The 20,455-nt window shown below is 36.0% G+C and overlaps 1 protein-coding gene across 1 annotated transcript in view; it reads left to right on the top strand.

The window, feature by feature from the left end:
* Positions 1-20,455, top strand: part of LOC113924712 (bifunctional heparan sulfate N-deacetylase/N-sulfotransferase 4) — a 397,622-nt gene that overhangs the window by 274,181 nt on the left and 102,986 nt on the right. The gene's annotated exons all lie outside the window — the stretch shown is intronic.

Here is a 20,455-nt window from a genome sequence, read left to right as displayed (position 1 = left end):
ATGGGATTATAAAATATGTGTGTGGTCTTTTATGATTAGCTTTTTTCATTTAGCATAGTGTTTTGAGATTCATATATGTTGTAGCTTGTGTCAGTACTTTGTTCCTTTTTATATCCAAGTAATATTCCATTGCTATATTGGTGTTATATTTAATTTATCCATTCATCAATTGATAGACTGTTTCTACTTTTTAGCTATTATTTATAATGCTGCCATAAACATTCATTTACAAGTTTTTGTGTGGACATATGTTTTCGTTTATCTTTATATTTACCCAGGAGTGGAAATGTTGGGTCATACGGTATCTCTATTCTTAACATTTTGAAAAACTGCCAGACTGTTTCCAAATTTTCTGCACCACTTTACATTCCCACCAACAGTGCATGAGGATTCTAATTACTCCACATCCTTGTCAATCCTTGTTATTAACTGTCTTTTCTATTGTAGCCATCTTAGTGGGGGCAAAGCGGTATCAAATTATGTTGTGATTTGCATTTCCCTAATGGTAATGATGTTGAACATTTCTTTTTCATATGCCTCTCAGCTGTCATATATCTTAATTGGAGAAATGTCTATTCAGACCTTTTTCCACCTTTTAGTTGAGTTGGTGGCCTTTTCTTATTTACTTGCAAGAAATCTTTGTGTATTCTTTATACAAGTACTTTATCAGACCTATGATTTGCAAAAATTTTCTCCATATGTGGATTGTTTTTCACTTTCTGAGCTGTGTCTTTTGAAACATAAAAGTTTTTAACTTTTACAAAGTCCAATTTATCTGTTTTTGTTTTTATATTGTTTTTTTCTCTTGTACTTTTTGTGTCAACCTTAAAAAGGCTTTGCCTAACCCAGGTCATAAAAGTGTAATCCTATATTTGCTTCTACAAGTTATATAGTATGAACTCTTATGTGTAGTTCTGTGATGCATTTAGTTAATTCTTTTGTGAAGTACAACTTCATTCTTTCACATGTGGATACCAGGTTGTACCTGCATTATTTGTTGAAAAGACTATTCTTTCCCCCACCAAATTGTCTTGGTACTTCTGTCAAATATAAATTGACTTAAATGTAAAGAAGTATTTCTAGACTCTCAGTTCTGTTATTCATCTCTATGCCTGCCCTTGTGCTAGATCTCATAATTTTGATTAGTATATATTCACAATAAGTTTTGATATTGGGAATTGTGAGTCCTCCAGCTTTGTTTTTCTCTTCCAAAATTGTTTTGTCTATTCTGGGTCTTTTGCAATTTCATATGAATTTTAGAATCAGCTTATCAATTTCTGCACAATGGCTAGCTGGGATTTTGACAGGACAGCACTGAATCCACAGATCAATTTAGGAAATGCTCCCATCTTAACAATATTAAGTATTCTGATCTATGTACATGAGCTGTTTTTCCATTTATTTATGTCTTCCTTAGTTTTTTTTCAACAATATTTTCTAATTTTCAGAGTCTGTGTTTCACACTTTATTAAATACATTCTTTTTTTTTAAGATTTTTATTTATTTATTTGACAGAGAGAGAGACAGTGAGAGAGGGAACACAAGTAGGGGGACTGGGAGAGGGAGAGCAGGCTTCCCACGGAGCAGGGAGCCTGACGCGGGGCTCGATCTCAGGATCCTGGGATCATGACCTGAGCCGAAGGCAGACACTCAACCGACTGAGCCACCCAGGCGCCCCTATTAAATACATTCTTAAGTATTGTATTCTTTTTGATGCTATTGTAAATGACATTGTTACTTAATTTCACTTTCACATTGTTTATTTTTATAGAGAGAAGTACAATTGATTTTTGTAGATAGAGCTTGTAACCTTCAAATTTGCTGAATTCATTTACTAGTTCCAGAGTTATTTTAGTGGATTCTTCAGGATAGTTTATATATAAGATCTTATCATTTATAAATAGAGATAGTTTCACTTCTTTTCTAATCTGGATACATTTTATATCATTTTCTTGTCCAATTTCCCTGGTAAGAACCTCCCCTATAATGTTGAATAGAATGGCAAGCCCAAAAATCCTTGTCTTATTCCTGATCTTAGGAGGGAAGCATCCAGTCTTTCACCATTAAGCATGATTCTAGTTATAGGCTTTTCATAGATACCCACTATCAAGTTGAAGTTCCGAGGTCTATTCCTACTCAGTTGAGTATTTTTATTATTAAAGAATGTTGGAATGTTCATACATTTTGAGGGAGGTCTATTCAGTTGGTTATGTTTTTCCCTTTGTCTTATTGATATGATGTATTACACTAATTGGTTTTTAGATGTTAAACTAACCTTACATTCCTGTGATAAATCTCAGTCCTGGTGTATAATGTTTTTTATATGTTGCTGAATTTAACTGTTAGTACTTGGCTGAAGATTTTGCATGTGCATTCCTGGAATATTGGTTTGTGGTTTTCTTTCATTATGATATCTTTTTCTGGTTTTAGTGGTAGGTTAATACTAGTCTCATAGAATTAGTTGAGAAATGCTCTCCCTTCTTCTGTGTTTTGAAAGAATCTGTCCATGATTGGCACTAATTCTTCACATGTTTGGTAGAACTCACCAGTGAAACCTGGCCTGGCTCTTCCATGTGGAAAGCTTTTAAATTATTAAATCAATCTCTACTTGTTATAAGTCTATTTGGATTTTCTCTTTCCACTTGAATCAGTTTTAGTACTTCATGTGTTTCTATGAATTTATCCATTTCACCTAAGTTAGCTAATTTTTTGGCATAGAGTGTTCATCATATCCCTTATGGCTATTTTGATTTTTATAAATTTAGTAGTGTTATCTTCTTTTGTTCCTGATTTTACCAGTTTGAAACTCCACTAATTACCAGCAGCATGCTCTACGGTTTTCAATGCCTTAAGGTGCAGACTTTACCATAGTCTGAATCAATAAAGTGCATTCCCTTTTATAGAAAGTAGTCTTTGAGGTAGGTCTATGAGACTTTTTCCAACCCCAGGAGTGTTCTTAGCTGTCCCTTTCCTTGGTTCTCTCTAATAAACTTCTTGTTTGGTCTATTATTAGCTTGTTGTGAATTTTAATTAAAATAACAACAGCCTCCTCTAAATTGCTTACCATCAAAATCTCCATTGTTTTCAAGGGTGACCTTAGGCTGGAACTTTTCCATACTCCGTCCCAAATAAAGTAAGTTCCTTTGGAGAAAATTTAGGAGCTCTCTCTCTTTCTATGAACTACATCTCCTCCTAGGCAAAATCTTTGCATCTGCTGTTTCAGAACTGAAGTGGGGACAATGACCTCCTTCTCTCAAAGTGACACCCATAGATTTATGAGCAGGGTACTAGGTTGGGATGGTAGTCTCTGGTCTTCTCAATTTGGCTCTCCTGGCTTAGAACCACCGTCCTACAACTGAGCTGGATCAAGGACAAATCATGGTTTCAGTATTTTTGGTCTCTGCCATCTAAGATACAAATGAGGAAGAGAGCTCTAGATCTCTCAGCTGTTCTTGCCTAGAGTAGAACTTCTGTGCACAGAGCTAGGAGAATGAGAAATTCTCATGGCCTGACACTCCCAGGGAGAATCACAGCTTTAGACTGGAATCTAAGGAGAGAGAAAAACCCCTGTGTTCCTGGCTGCACCTTCCTGGGGTAGGAATTTTTTCATTCTAAACTGAGGCAAGTGGGGAAGGGTGTGGGTACATGGCACAGTTGGCATATACTTTCACTGTTTTTACCAATCTTCATAGATTTTCTTGAATAATATTCCTTCATTTGCTGTACATCCTTAGTTCATTTCCCAGAGATTTTAAATGGTTGAGTTTTTTTTAAAGATTTATTTAGTTATTTGAGTGAGAGTGAGCATGAGTGGGGGGAGGGGTGGAGGGAGAGGGAGAAGCAGACTTTCCACTGAGCAGAGAACTGGGACAACTCGGGGCTTGATCCCTGGACCCCAAGATCATGACCTGAGCTGAAGGCAGATGCTTATCCAACTCAGCCACCCAGGTACCCCTAAATGGTTGTTTTTTAAATAATTTCTATAAGTTATGGTTGTCAGAATTCTCCAGAAGGGGCGCCTGGGTGGCTCAGTTGGTTAAGAGACTGCCTTCGGCTCAGGTCATGATCCTGGGGTCCTGGGATCGAGTCCCGCATCGGGCTCCCTGTTCAGCGGGGAGTCTGCTTCTCCCTCCGACTCTCTTCCCTCTCGTGCTCTCTATCTCTCATTGTCTTTCTCTCAAATAAATAAATAAAATCTTAAAAAAAAAAAAAAGAATTCTCCAGAAGTCAGAATTCTACCATAATATCTTGACTAACAACAGCACCCTACTGGTGTCCAGTTCCACTCTTGGCCCTCTTGAATCTATTCCCATCAAAGCAGCTATAGTGACCCTGTTAACTTCTAATTCAAATTCTGTTACATTTTGTTTCAAAGTCCTCCAAACTACCTTAAAATAGCCCTTATGGCCTTTGCATCTGACCCCTTGTTTCCCATGCCCCATGTTCCCCTCTGATATTTTAATGGCTGGTACTTGAAAGACTCCAGTAATTTTCCCTGATGTGCTAGAATTTCTAGACTGGGTTTTCAAATTAAAACCCACCATGCTTTGAAATAATTTGTTTGTTAAATCTGCTGTGTCTATTTTTTTTGTATCAGTACTTTAAATCCTAAAGCAGGGTAGGCTGAAAATATTTTTAAGTTTGAAAAAGCATTAAATAATGAAATCAAATATTAATGGCATTTCCTTGGAAGACAGAGCAGTAAAAATTTGCTAAATGTTTCATAAATGGACTATTCATATGATCTTGAATATATTTAATAATACTTATTGGAAACCTATGATGAGTGAAATGGTCTTAGGAAGGAAGAAAATAATAAAATCACAGTGGGAAGATTATAGAATAGCAATAGAAAACTCGAAGCTCACTTATATGAGCACTTAAATGATTTTGTTACTGAATACAGAGCATTTATTTATAGATGGCATTTTATAACGATTTAAAAGTATTTCCATATATACACCATGTGGTCAGTAGAGATATCTCTTCATCATTATAACTATTAATTATTTTTTCTCTTTATGTTAAGTATGCATACATTTCTCATATATTGTTCAAAAATATCATTTATAGACACAATTTATTTATCACCATGGTCCTTTACCATGACAATATTTTGTCCATCATAATTCTTTATACCTTCCTATTAATACTTGTGTGTTTTGGGGCACCTGGGTAGCTCAGTCGGTTAAGCATCTGCCTTCAGCTTGGGTCATGATCCCGGGGTCCTGGAATCGGGCCCCGCATTGGGCTCCTCGCTCAGTGGGGAGTCTGCTTCTCCCTCTCCGTCTACCCTTCACCCCTGCTCATGCTCTCTCTCTCTCTGTTAAATCAATAAATAAAAATCTTTAAAAAAAATACTTGTGTGTTTTATCTGGGATACTCAAAATTACACACCTATAGATTCAATCTTTAATATATGCTATATCAAGATGGAATATTTGTATTACAATGTGTGATTTATCCATTTGTCACTGAAAAGCTTTAGCCTCTGTGTGATTTATTGTTTTAACCATTTCAGAGAGTAACTTTCTGAAATACGTAACTTACTGTTTTTAAATTAATAAATGCATTCTAAGCATCATGTCTCATTTTTCACAAGGACAAAAGGTTTTCACTGTTAATACAAGCGATTTTACTGTGTTCTCAGAGTTTGCTGAGAATATGTGGACTATTTGCTCCTAAACTGTGTTCTTAAAATTTTTGAATTTTTGCATCTACTTTTTCAAGTTTTCCAATTTATGGTTTATAAAATTGTTAACTTTCTCTTCTAGCTATTGTCATGTTATCTGAGTATAGCAGCCAGATTCCCATTTTATTAAAATGAAGTGGTCAAACTAAATAACCATTGAGGTCCATGATATCTCTAACATTCTATAAATCTGAGTTGCTCTGAGCTTGGAAATCAGATACAGCAAGCTTCTTAAGCTTGTTTCCAAAGAGATAGTTAAAGCATTCAATTTCATAAATGAGAAAACTGAACTCATGTGTAAATGGTCACACTGAGAACCCATACTCTGCTTTGTGGTTCTTAATCCAGTGACCTCTAAAAAGTTGAAAAATTGTTGAAGAACACAGACCTTTCTTTCTGTATTGAGAGAAGGAGATGTTATTGCATAAAAATTTAAAAAGTTAATATGGAAAACTGAAGTGTGAAAATGGTATAATGATCAGCGTATTGCATAATAAGTGAAAAAATTTTTATTTTTCTTTCAGCTACCCATTGCCAGGAGATTTTTTACCCTTTTTACAAGTAGAATGATATTGTTTAATAAAGTTATTAGCTAGCTTATTCAAGCAGGCTCTAAGGTTTTCATCAATTCCTATTTTCACCAAACCTACAACATGAAGAATAGCATGAACTTTTTGCCTGAAAATTAGAATTGGTATTTCATTAGCTATTAATATTCATACTGCTTAGCAATGGATTTAGAGGGGAAAATGGCTTTTGTTGTCATGTGTTGTATCATGGTAAGTCTTTGACTTGCTGGTCTGATATTGGCAAGTAGATGAGAGAATTTCCCTTAGACAGAAAATCTCTACAATACATATTTATCTATTTGATTTTCCTAACGGAGGGCAACAACAGACCCACCCATCCCCCAAATTGCTATTTTAGTTGCAGCGTCTTTTTTCTGTCAAGGAGCTATTTTATTTCTGAACATGTTTAACCTCAAAGGAATAAATGCCACCTACAAAATTAACTTTAATAACAGGCAACAATAATTGAGGGAAATGAACTATATCATTCAAAATATTTTAAGTGTAAATCTATCAAGGTTTGCATCTATCTCATCTGAATACCTTGTTGTCATTACTTTTGGTAAATGTAAAGCCTTGAAAGTCATTCCTTCTGCTTTATGGCTTTTATGCATTTAAATAATCTTTTAAGATTAACTAGAGAACTCTAATTCTTTTCAAGTGTTGATACATGAAACAATTGAAGCAGAGGATTTCCCCCTAGGAGATAAGCTGATAACTGCTTAAGGTAGTTGTTAATATTTAATTTATTTCCTTTAAGGCAAATAAATATTTCCTCTAAATATTAAGTTTTGTTTATATTATACGAAACAGTAAACTATGCACAAAATACAAAAGACAAAGTTATGTTGCTCTGAAAAAACCTTAGCTATTTTTACACATAAAAATCTTTTGTGACATGAGTTTTCCCTGTGCAGGCCTTCGCCCAATTGTTCGGTGTATTAGTTAAGCCCAGGCATTGGACTTCAGACCTATCTTAATTCAAATTCCATCTTTGCCAATTATTAAATGGGTGACCTTAGCAAGCAACTTAAAATTCTTGTGCTTTTTATTTTCAAATATGTAAAATGGGGATGATAGTAGTTCGTACCTCATAGGTTTTTATGAGGATTACGGGATGTATGGACATGTTCGTATATGTATAATGTTTAGCAAAGTGTTTGACACATAAGTGTCTCAAAAAATATTTGTCATCATCATCATGGCTACCATCATTTTCGCCATATTTCTTCAAGAAACATATGATCATTCTTTTTGAAATAAGAGGTTGGTGGTGACAATAATACCACCAAATGACTTTTTCAAAGTTATGTATTATGCAAGTTGGGGACAGATACAACATATTCTCATTTACCTTGCCGTTTTCTATCCGTAATTCAATACTGAATATGATCACTAATTTTTAATAATTAAAAGGAACTAGTATCTTACCAAACATTCCAAGAGAAAAGAACATGGATGATAGAAGTTTTTTTTTTTTTAATATTTTATTTATTTATTTATTTGTCAGAGAGAAATAGAGAACACAAGCAGGGGGAGTGTCAGGCAGAGGGAGAGGGAGAAGCACACTCCCTGCTGAGCAGGGAGCCCGATGTGGGGCTTGATCCCAGGACCCTGGGATCATGACCTGAGCAGAAGGCAGACACTTAACTGACTGAGCCACCCAGGCACCTCTGATAGTAGTTGTATTTTTAAAGAAATAAGTAAAAAAAAACATAGAAAGGTTGATTTATGTACATGTGAACTCTTAACTCTGAAATTATTGTTGTCCAACTATGTCCAAAAATGTTCAGATATTTCTTCCAGTGTGAAAAAGTAACTCTCTCTTTTCCTTCACACATTTGTTCCTTCCTTTCTTCCTTCCTTTTACTTTTTTGCAAAGAACACAAAAATACTAATTCTTCCTTCCTGTCTTTCTTCCTCTTTTCCTTCCTTCATCCCTTTCCTCAATATACAATTAATGAATAATGCCTAAATAATGTGTTCCACTCTTCTGGTAAGATATATATTGCTTCAGCACTGACCTATCAGTGGCTCTGGAAACACTGCTTGTGGGATTTGGCCTGTAGTCTGTTTTTATAGGGTTGGTGTACTAAAGATTAGCTTTATATTTTTAAAGGATTGTAAAAAACAAACAAAGAACAATGTATGACAGAGGCGTTAGGTTGCTGGCAAGTTCTAAAATATTTACTACATAGCTCTTCAGAGTAAAAGTTTGTCAAACTGTGACCCACACACCTAATGATCCAAAGGAAAGTATATCAAATTGCAATCATAATGATGAACAGTATTCCATGAATCCGTAATTAATCTATCCATCAGTGATTATTGATAACCTCCTGTGTCCTTAGAAGGATGAAATTTGTAGAATATAAAATAAATTTCTGATAATTCTTACCTTTACGAATCTCCAAAAGGAGCATAAAATGTTGAGGAAAGGAAGAAGAACTTGATTTCGTGTCAGAGAAAGCTTTGAGTTGGGAATTAGGAAATGAGCCTGAGCTGCTCATGTGGGGCCAGAATATGCAGGAACTTTATACTCTAGGCCTCAGGGCCTCAGGGACCTAAACCCAACCATACTGATCACCTTTGCATGGAACTCTGTCTACCATTTGAAATACTAATTCTCCAAATTCTTCTATCATCTCCCAATGTTCCTCATTAATGTACTCTAATTCATTGCTCTTCTATAACCTTCTAGATCATTATTCTTGTCTTTTGTACATAAGATTAGGAAGTGAACCACTTAGCAATAGGGCATGGGAATTCTCATTTCTGCATTTTCATTTCAAGGAATAGATGTCTTTCGTCCTTGGTTGTCACTTCTAAATGCATACTTAGTACCCATTTTTTACATTCTTCCTTACTGAGTGAACCCAAAGTTTGCTTGTGGAGCCATTTTTCACCTTTTATTTCAGGTAGGAGACTATTAACATATTTCTGGCCATTTAGACATAAGCCCAAGTTGTGGTATGAGGCTCCAGGAAAGCAGGTTAGATACAGCTGATGCTTGCCCTTCTACCCTTGGCCTTTGCTCCTTTGTTTTGCCTTGCATTTGGTCCTATTGGTTGGAACTAAGGTAGCATCTTAAAACTATGAAGGAAAGGCTGAGAGAATAAGAGACCTCACTTCTGGCATTCTTGAACCTCTGAGCCAACTGTTGTCTCCCAAACTCCCATTACTTAAGTAAGCTCTTTTCTTTTTTAAGCCAGAGGACTTAAAAAAGAGTTTTTTGTTTTCATTTTTGTCTTTCTGGTACAGAGTTTGAACCCATTCCCTACATAATGTTTTTACATTGCATTTTTCTTCAGCTGTTTTGACATTTGCCTACATTCAAATTGCCCCAATGTTTAAAATTTGTAGACCACCCAAAGGAATATTTATATAGAATACCCTGAAGATAATGGCCCAAAACTTTTTAAGAAGTGTTGGTAGCAGATTTTACAGTTATTTATTAATCAAGACAGTAGTTTTGTGAGTAGATTCTTAGAATGGTCAATAATAGCATAATTAACTTTCACTGACAGATTTTAATTTAACTGCTTCACTGACCAAACTTGTTTTTAATTATTAAATGACTGTGAAATAATCAAGAGCCAAGATTTTCAAGAATTTCTTTTTTTTACTTAACTCCTGCTGTACCAAGTAAACTCTATTCAAGTTGCATAATCCATCAAAGGTGCTTGTTACCACATATTTTTCTTTTCTTTTTTCTCTTTTGCCTTTTTCAGCTTGAAAAATTCTTTCAGCTTGATAGTTTCTTTCGTACTTTATCTATAGTGGCTGAACATTTTCATCATTCCATGATTACCTCTTTATAGTTGACATTTCAGTCCCCTGCAGTCATATCTGCAGTAATTTGAGCAATATGGGAATATGAGAAATTGTTTCCAAGCATGTTGACAATGGAGAGGGGTAAAACTGACTGATAATACAGGAGAATTAGAGGGCTTGAAGTCAGGTTGTTTTGAGATGAGATTTTTATCAATGCTGTGATTTCCAAATATGGTACCTCTTTAATATGATGATAACAAAATGGAAATATAATATTTTGGTATGATTTCAATCTGAAACATGTTAACATATCTACAGAAAAGTATAATAATGTAATCATCTGTATAGGCAGTTACTTAAGTGATCGTAATTTAAGGGATTTTTTATTAATATATAGGTACCATTTATTAACATAACTTACTTTTTGTCTAATGAAATTTAACCTATTTTAAACGGAGTAAAGTTTCCCCAATATTGGAAACAATCACAGATATTAATATTTTAACTCTTAGAGAAGGCACAGGATGTCACAGAGGGATTTTAAAATGCAATAAGACCTTGTATTTTGGGGGTAGGGAAGGGAATTGACAACCTAAGGGATGGCACATGCCTATACCAAATGTTTAACACATTTTTCCATAAATGCATTAAGTTGACATTACAGGGGAAAAAAAATGACTCCTAAGAGAAATCTCAGCTGCACTCAAAAAGAGTATTAGAAGTATATTTCATTGCTCAGAGAAAGTAATAGTTTATGCAAATCTATATCTGCAAAGTAATGTGTTTAAATTACTGATTCCAACCCATCAGCTACATAATTGTGTAAGCACCCAATAGGTTTGGAAATGTGTTCAAAATCAGAAAATCAAGGGCATTCTAGCCAGCCTTAAAAAGGGCAAGTTGCCCTCTTCGACATTTCTACTTCACACACACACACACACACACACACACACACACACACACACACCCTAGCCATCCCACCTAAAGTAGCGCTTTATTCCATGAACATAGGCAATCAGAGGATTAAATAATAATAATAAAATTTTAAAAGTAGCAAATATATAATGTGTATAAATTCTTGAGGTACTAAGAATGGAGAGAAGATATGGCAAGATAAATTGAGTATATTATGTAGTTGAGATAAAATTACAAATGAAATAGTGTGAAGATAGTGTAATTTGTATTAATCAAAATTATTTTGAGTACCTTCTTTTCACATGTGTCTGCTGACAGTAACTATAGAAATGGTGTCATAATGAGATGGATAGTACTATTCTTGTTTCCATCTGACTCTGAACACATCTAAGAGTCTTTAAGTTGTCATTTCTTTCAGTTTAAGGGCATTGTGAGAAGCTCTAAATACTTAATATCTGATACTGTTTCTCTTGTTACTAAATTAAATCTAGAACTAAATCTTTCCATGTAGCAGAGGCAACAATGAAGGGAAAAAGGTACTGAGATGCAGTCTGGTGTTTCATGAGATATTCTCATACCACATCTCTGCCACACTTCACTCTTCTCAGGTTCTTGCTTTCCTCCTTATTCTGCTTATTTCAAGAGCCAATCAGCATAAACACTCCCTCGAATACACTCTGAACTCCTTTGCACTTCTTGGTTCATCATACTGCAAAGCCTCAGCCTTGTTTGGATCCAAATCTCCACCTAATCTATGCCTGTACCCCTGAAACAGTGTTTGGCTGGGGCCAACATTTGATTTTTCTCACTTTAAAGTCATGACCACAGACCTCAAGTAGACCCTCAAAACTTCCCAGAAGTTACCCTGCAAGTCCTCACTTTGTTCGTCATCTTATTCTCCTAGGCCACTGTTGCATTGTCTCTGCAAACTGCTTCACATTTCCCCCATCCTCATTCTCAGCTGATGATCTTATTTCACTGAAAAAAACAAAATCAATAAATTAGAAGGGAACTTCCAGGGGTGCCTGGGTAGCTCAGTTGGTTAAGCGTCTGCCTTTGGCTCAGGTCATGATCCCAGAGTTCTGGGATCAAGCCCCACATCAGGCTCCCTGCTTACTGGGGAGTCCGCTTGTCCCTCTTCCTCTGCGCCTCCCCCCTGCTCATGCACTCTTTCTCTCACTTGCGTTCTGTCTCTCTCTCCCTCAAAACAAGTAAAATCTTTTAAAAAGAGGGGGGTGACTTCCACGTGCTCCCATTACTACAACTAGCCCTTCAACATGATGATAACAAAATGAAAATATAATAATAGGTATGATTTAACGTAGTCACAGAAAAAATATATAATTATAATAATCTTTACAGACAATTACTCAGTGACCATTACTATTTAGTAAAAGCTTGTGGAATATATTGTTACCACTTACTAACATAAGCTGTGTTAATAATGACATAAATATAAACTGTGGACTGGCATCCCATGAGGGAAGCACACAATCTTGGCTTCTGCCTTAAAACGATGAATAAAAGAACTAAAAACACAAAGGCCAAATTCTCCACTTTTGCACTCAATCCCACCCCATTCCAACTGTTCAAGAGCATTATTCCAGCAATTCTCCCCTCTCTCCTAAATCATTTCCCTCTCTGTACAAACATACTGCCATTACTCCCATCTTTAGGTAATCTTGTGCTTAGGTTCGCTGCTCCCTCCAGCTACAGCACCATTTCTAGAATCTCCATTTTAGCAAAACTTCTTGAAATAGTTGTTAATACTCACTGTCTCCATTGTAGGTCCTCCCATTCTCTCCTAAATTCATTCTGATGTGCGTTCCCTTCACCTGTCTGTCTGAACTCTTATCCAGTTCACCAGTGCATGTCCAATAGTAAAACCAATGGGCAATTCTTAGTTTCTCATTTAACTTCATCTATTAACAGCACTTGACACTCAGACTCTTTTATCAAACACTTCTTCAGTTGGCTCTCATTTTGTTGTGGATTCCCAGTATTGCTCCAGTCTCACTTGATACACTCTTTCTCAGTGTATTTCCTGGATTTCTTCTCTTCTCCCTGACTTTGTAATGTTAAATGCCCCAAAGATCTATCCTTAGACTTCTCTATTTATGCATTCATTCTGTTAATGATCTTAATGAGTCTTATGACTCTAAATAAAATTTATGTATTGATAATTCACCAAATTTAGATCTCCAGCTGAACTCTCTCCTCTGAATCCTAAACTTGTTTATTTGACTTCCTATCTGACATATCCAGTTGGATGTCTAATGTCAAACATAAGTCCTATCTTTCTCCCCAAAACCTGTTTTAACTTCCCAGTCTCACTTGATGGAAACCCTATCCTCCTAGTTGAGCATTTCTCTCATGTTTTCTAGTCAATCAATCATCCAATTCTGTGGCTCCACAATATATCCAGGACCTAAATGATCCACACCTATTCCTTCTCTGCAGTGATGTTGCATTACATAGCTTCCATGAAAGCATGATCAATGTGAAAAGTTGGAGTTGTTCAGTAAATAACTTGTAAGGTTATTTGCAGCAACCCTGACTCTTGACATCACCTCTTATGACTCTCCCCCTTTGCTAATTCTACTCCAAAAAACAATTGAATTCTTATTTGTCCTAAAAAATACCTGAGGAGCTTTAAACTCAGAGCAATGTATGTACTGTCACCTCCTCCCCCAAGTTATCTGTATGGCTTAATTCCTCACAACTTCAGATCTTGATTCAAAATATTAGCTGCTCTAGGAAGCCCTCCTGAATAACCTATTTAATATTGCAACCCATACCCCGTCAAACCTCCCCTTTTCTCTGCTTTATTTCTCTCTGTAGCTCTTAGCATCTTCTAATATATTGTACAACTTACCTACTTATTTTGTGTAATCTTGGTCTCATCCCATTAAAATATATGCTTCCTGATGGCAAAGATCTCTGCCTGTTTTGTTGATTGATATATTTTCAGCACCTAGAATGGTTTATATTACATCATGTATATAATAAATATGTATTGAATAAAGGAAATTAATGAACCAAAATGTATTGAACATTTTGATTATCAATGAAGTAAGAATTCTAACCACAAAAATTAACAATGCAAATGCCTAATCAACTACATTTCATACAGTGTGAATGAAGACTTAAGTTTTTCTGTTAGTTCCATTTAGGCAACAAAGTAGACCTTCAGCAGGATCAAGAATATTAAAGGGATGAGTCTCAATTGCTCAAAATGGCTCTACTTAGGATCGGAAAGTTCACACTAAAGAAGCAACACCATTGTTATGCTACTTATTTTCCAAAAGAAAAATCCATTTGTAACACAGAGCTCTCCAGAGATTTGTCACCATTTACTAGGCTTCAGTCCAAAAAGTGTCAGGATTGACCCAGCCAATTTCCAGGGTCACACAGTCATTGCTTTTATCACTTATGAAAACAGAAGACAATTTCAGTTCCCAAAACACAGTGGAAAATCAATAATCTTAGGGTCATTCTCAAAGTTGACAATATGATTCCAAGTCCTTATTAAAAGGAAAAATAGATAATGAGATCTATTTTCTTTAGCACTAGTGCTGCTCCCTAGAAGTCGTGTATATAGGAGTACAAATCAATACTTTAGGTTCAACAGGATATTGTTTAATGCATTATATTGTTACTGAAGAAAATGAAGTATATTCATATATGCAGTCATTATTTTACTTACTTTCCTTTTATATTCATTCATTAAATATCTATGATTAATTTATTTAATAACTTTTTTTTACTCATCACTTCCTTTAAAGATATTTATTAAATACCAACAATGTACCAGGCATGTTGCTAAGTGCTGGGGATATAAAACTATCCTAAATGTATTGTGGGCTGTTTTTACAAGCAATATGTCCTGAAATGCAAACATAAGGACATAATAATAGGAAAAATACCATTTGTGTGGTTCTTCATCATCCCTGTATTAAGACCTCCATCTATTCTTCAGGTTTCTGTCCAACTGTTTGTGGGAGATCTGGGGATCTCCTATATGGCCATGAGCCTATTTTTCTCCTTTTTGCCTCTGGCTCCCTATGATGTATCAGGTCTTCTAAAAAGTATCTACAGTGACTGACCACAAAATGCAACACCAAAGTGTTGCTCATGTTCAACCTATGGGCCTCTCTACCTTTGCATGTGATGCCTACAGATCCCTTTGGCCATTTGTTAGTATGTGGTTATCATTTTGAAGGAATATTGCAATGTATGTTGGCACAGAGGCACTTGTGCTCATCCAGATTAATCCACTGGAGCAATGTTCCTTCAGTAGAATTTGTCCCCCTTCTTTATATTACCTACAATATATGGTTTCACCACATGTTGGCCTATGTTAAATACCTGTGGTATTTATTATTTAAGTAAACTGGTCTCATATTTATTTTCTCTGTACATTACCACTGGCTGATCAGTACATAAAATTAAACAGTCATACATATTACATTATTACATGAGAGTATCCAACTAGACAAATAGGTGTTTGCCATATATCAATGAGTTTCCTTGAAGAAATATTGAGCAGTGCTTTAGCAAACTCTTCCTCTGTTTTCCTAGAATTCAAACCACTGACATCTGTATGAATCCTTTAAACTTTTCATACTTACTACAAAGGGGCAAAAACTACCTGTATCAGTCAGGATTCCGTGGTAGAGGCAAAAGCCACTTGGAGTTATTTGAAGCGGGGGGAGTTTCTTTTTTTATTATTATTATGTTATGTTAATCACCATACATTACATCATTAGTTTTTGATGTAAAGTTTCATGATTCATTGCTTGCTTATAACACCCAGTGCTCCATTCAGTACGTGCCCTCTTTAATACCCATAACCAGGCTAACCCATCCCCCCCTCCCCTTAGAACCGTCAGTTTGTTTCTCAGAGTCCATAGTCTCTCATGGTTCATCTCCCCCTCCAATTTCCCCCCTTCATTTTTCCCTTCCTACTATCTTCTCCTTTTTTTCTTTAACATATAATGTATTATTTGTTTCAGAGGTACAGGTCTGTGATTCAACAGTCTTACACAATTCACAGCACTCACCATAGCACATACCCTCCCCAATGTCTATCACCCAGCCGCCCCATCCCTCCCACCCCCCACTGCTCCAGCAACTCTCAGTTTGTTTCCTGAGATTAAGAATTCCTCATGTCAGTGAGATCATATGATACATGTCTTTGTCTGATTGACTTATTTCACTCAGCATGATACCCTCCAGTTCCAACCACATCATTGCAAATGGCAAGATTTCATTCTTTTTGATGGCTGCATTATATTCCATTGTATATATATACCACTTCTTCTTTATCCATTCATCTGTCGATGGACATCTTGGCTCTTTCCATAGTTTGGCTATTGTGGACATTGCCGCTATAAACATCGGGGTGCACGTACCCCTTCGGATCAGTACGTTTGTATCTTCAGAGCAAATACCCAGTAGTGCAATTGCTGGGTCTTATGATAGAGCAATCTACACATTTAATGCAATCCTTATCAAAATATCATCCACTTTTTTCAAAGAAATGGAACAAATAATCCTAAAATTTGTATGGAACCAGAAAAGACCCCGCATAGCCAGAGGAATGTTGAAAAAGAAAAGCAAAGCTGGTGGCATCACAATTCCGGACTTCAAACTCTATTACAAAGCTGTCATCATCTAGACAGTATGGTACTGGCACAAAAACAGACACTTAGATCAATGGAACAGAATAGAGAGCCCAGAAATAGACCCTTAACTCTATGGTCAACTAATCTTCGACAAAGCAGGAGAGAATGTCCAATGGAAAAAAGACAGTCTCTTCAACAAATGGTGTTGGGAAAATTGGACAGCCACATGCAGAAGAATGAAACTGGACCATTTCCTTACACCACACACAAAAATAGACTCAAAATGGATGAAAGACCTCAATGTGAGACAGGAGTCCGTCAGAATCCTAAAGGAGAACACAGGCAGCAACCTCTTCGACCTCAGCCACAGCAACTTCTTCCAAGAAACATCACCAAAGGCAAGGGAAGCAAGGGCAAAAATGAACGATTGGGACTTCATCAAGATAAAACGCTTTTGCACAGCAAAGGAAACAGTCAATAAAACCAAAAGACAACAGACAGAATGGGAGAAGATATTTGCAAATGACATATCAGATAAAGGGCTAGTATCCAAAAGCTATAAAGAACTTATCAAACTCAACACCCAAAGAACAAATGATCCAATCAAGAAATGGGCAGAAGACATGAACAGACATTTTTCCAAAGACATCCAAATGGCCAACAGACATATGAAAAAGTGCTCAACATCTCTCGGCATCAGGGAAATCCAAATCAAAACCTCAATGAGATACCACCTCACACCAATCAGAATGGCTAAAATTAACAAGTCAGGAAACGGCAGATGTTGGTGGGGATGCGGAGAAAGGGGAAGCCTCCTACACTGTTGGTGGGAATGCAAGCTGGTGCAGCCACTCTGGAAAACAGCAGGGAGGTTCCTCAAACAGTTGAAAATAGAGCAGGGGGAGTTTTTATTCAGCAATTTAAGCACCTCCAAAAACTTTAGAAGGGTTGATGGAACAGATTCTAGGCTGTATTTCTCAGGGGACTCACAAAGCCAGACAGAACTGCTTCCCTAGGAGGACGGTGGGGACACCACTTCAAAAACTGCCACTGGGGCTAGGGCAGAAGCAATAAGTTTCCACTGCCTCCTTGCAATGGGGCACCAAATACTGCTCCAGGAAACCTTCCTGTTTTCACAACCTCACGTGTCAACAACCGGGGCCAGGAGCTGCCACGCTTTAGCATTTGCACACCTACTGCCTTCTGAAATATGTCCTGAGTACTTCTAATTGGCCGAATTGTGTTTGCGTAAAAGAACGATAGCTGCAGAGAAGTTTGGGAAATGTAGAATTTTGCTTTATAATCTCTCCAAGTAAAAACCAGTCCAAGTGGATAGGAGTTCCAGTTCAGAAATACATACTGAAGTCAATTCTCTTTGTAAAGTGCTTCCAATCATTAACTGGGGTTGAGTTGGGCGGGGATCACAGTAGCAGCAACTTAGTAGAAAAGCAGATGAAAAGCCTATAAATTTAGAAGACTTGGTTATAATTTTAGCTCTGACATTTAGGAATGTGAGCAAGTCATTTGCCTTCCCTGTGCCTCAGTTTCCACATTTGATAATAATATCTGGGCCACCTCACAGGGTAATTATGAGGATCCCATTAGACATAAATGTGAAAACACTTCATGAATATTAGATACTCAGCAACTGAAAGCAGATACGATCAATAAGAATGATTAAACAAAAATAAAATGAGATCATTTCAGTTACTATTAGATGTGTAGTGTTAAATGCCTTTTATTTTATTTTAGGTCTTGAAAAAATGGCAACCCTATTTATATATAGTCTCTAAATTACCACATTATCTCATTTCCTAGTCAACTGCATAGTTGTAACTGGGAAGAATTAATCAAGTTAAACTAAATATTTGTGGTGTCATACCATAATATCATAGAAATCTTGGGTCCTATAAGGGACGTTGTTTTAATAAATAATAAATGCCATGTTGGAGTTAGTTTATTCTGTCACTTTATGTCTATTCTTATAGTTTCAAATGCTTCCTTTATTTACGTTAGCAAGTCTTTTAAACTTTGTAATTTTTGTGATCTTGTATAGGTATAATGTTTAGTTCACTTTTTAGTTCATCAAATTTCTGTGAAGGGTGTTTTAAGCTCTGGACAGTAAAGAATGAAGGTTTCTAGTTCAGCAAGCTTTTTGATAACAGAAAAAGAGTTTCTAGGGAATTACTTTTCATTTTGTGTTATCATTTAGATTGAAAAAGCATAAACTCATAATTATCTAGTGTGATTTACTATTTTGATTGAGCTCTGGTTGTCAGTGTGATAAGATGACCTTATGAGCAATATAACATTGAGCCCCCAGAAATCAATAAATATAATAAAATCCTTTTACTGCCCCTTCCTTCCTACTCACTAAATCAATTGCTTTTTACCTTCTGGTTTTTCATGAAAGTTCTACAATTCATTTTACTACCTGTCAAAATTGAAATGTCTTTTTTTTTCCTGAGGATATACAGTTGTTTGATATTTCAATTTTCTTCATGATTTTATTTTTCATCCCTTTGTTTCTAGGACATTTACATACTTATCTTCATGTTCTAAGTCCCAAATTTGGAATAACATATTATACAGGGATAGAAAATGAGGACCAGAACAGTGATCAGTATAGATTATTAGGATTCATACACTGTTATTTTGCAAATCATGGAACAAGATGATTACAAAACTCCATATGAATCACGAAAAAGTGATGAGAGTATAACCGATTGTTTTTCCCTTCTTGCAAATCAGGAGTACTTCTCTAAACATCAGTCACATGAGTTCTATTTACCACATAGAAGGCTTTGAACACCCTCAACCTTATATTTCTCCCATGAGGAAGTTCATCTGTGTCTCATACCCAGTGCATCCACACTGGCTACCTGATGATATCGCTCCTCAGAACGCTTTGTGGTGATGATTCACTGGGCAATATGGAACTAAGCTAAGAAAACTAAGGCTTTTCCCAGTACATGTCCCCCAGTGATGTGTCAAAATAACAATAGCTGCCTGCCCCTCTGGCAGCTTCCAAGTAGTTTCATTACGGAACTTTCCCAACCTTGCCTTGTATTGAAAATATAAGCTGGGAAAAGTATTTTTCTTCTGCACACACCAAGAAATGAATTTTCCCCAGTGCCTAGCAAAAGACTCCAGCTCATTTTATAGCATTGATTTCATAATACAGTCTTTCTACAGAGTCATTTATTGTAATAGATGTTAGAAAACACATCGTCTTGGTGAAAGAGAGCTAAATTTGGCTAAACGATGAGAGTCATTCCATGAAAGGAAAAATATGGAGCCTTACAAAATATTTAGGGCCCATCTTCTGAGCTGAGTGTGGCATGTGACTTAAGAACTGTAGATATTTGATCCATTCACCATTTGCTTGTTATGCCAGACTGAATTCTTTTCCTATGCTATGTGCCATATAATGGAAAATATAAATGGCACTTTTGTGTTCTGTTTATTGATTAAATCAACTTTCATATAATACTGTACACTATCATTTATAACCTCATTGATGAGATTCAATCCTAGAAGGAGTCTTATAAAGCAGATAAGCATTTAAACGGAGAAATATAAAAAAGGAGAAATTAGAAAACTGCAGATCTGTATCATGTACCTTGCAATATAATATCATTCTTCAACATTTTTTCCATTTTCTTATTTTAAATTTGTTTTCCTTTAGACTCAACTGTTTATCCAAGGCAAGCATCTCATAGTAAAGTGTATGTTTCATAATAAGTAAATTGAATTGCTATGAACCAAAACCAAGGGAAAAATATTAATTTTGCTTTTCCTTTACCCTCTGTATCCAAAACATCACTGGGTGTCATATGACATTTGTCCCCTGGCTTTTAATTGGACCACCAATAATC

This window comes from Zalophus californianus, chromosome 2 (assembly GCF_009762305.2).
Source record: "Zalophus californianus isolate mZalCal1 chromosome 2, mZalCal1.pri.v2, whole genome shotgun sequence".
Classification (NCBI taxonomy): domain Eukaryota; kingdom Metazoa; phylum Chordata; class Mammalia; order Carnivora; family Otariidae; genus Zalophus; species Zalophus californianus.
The sequence above is the reverse complement of the archived record's forward strand: the minus strand, read 5'-3'. Positions and strand labels throughout refer to the sequence as shown.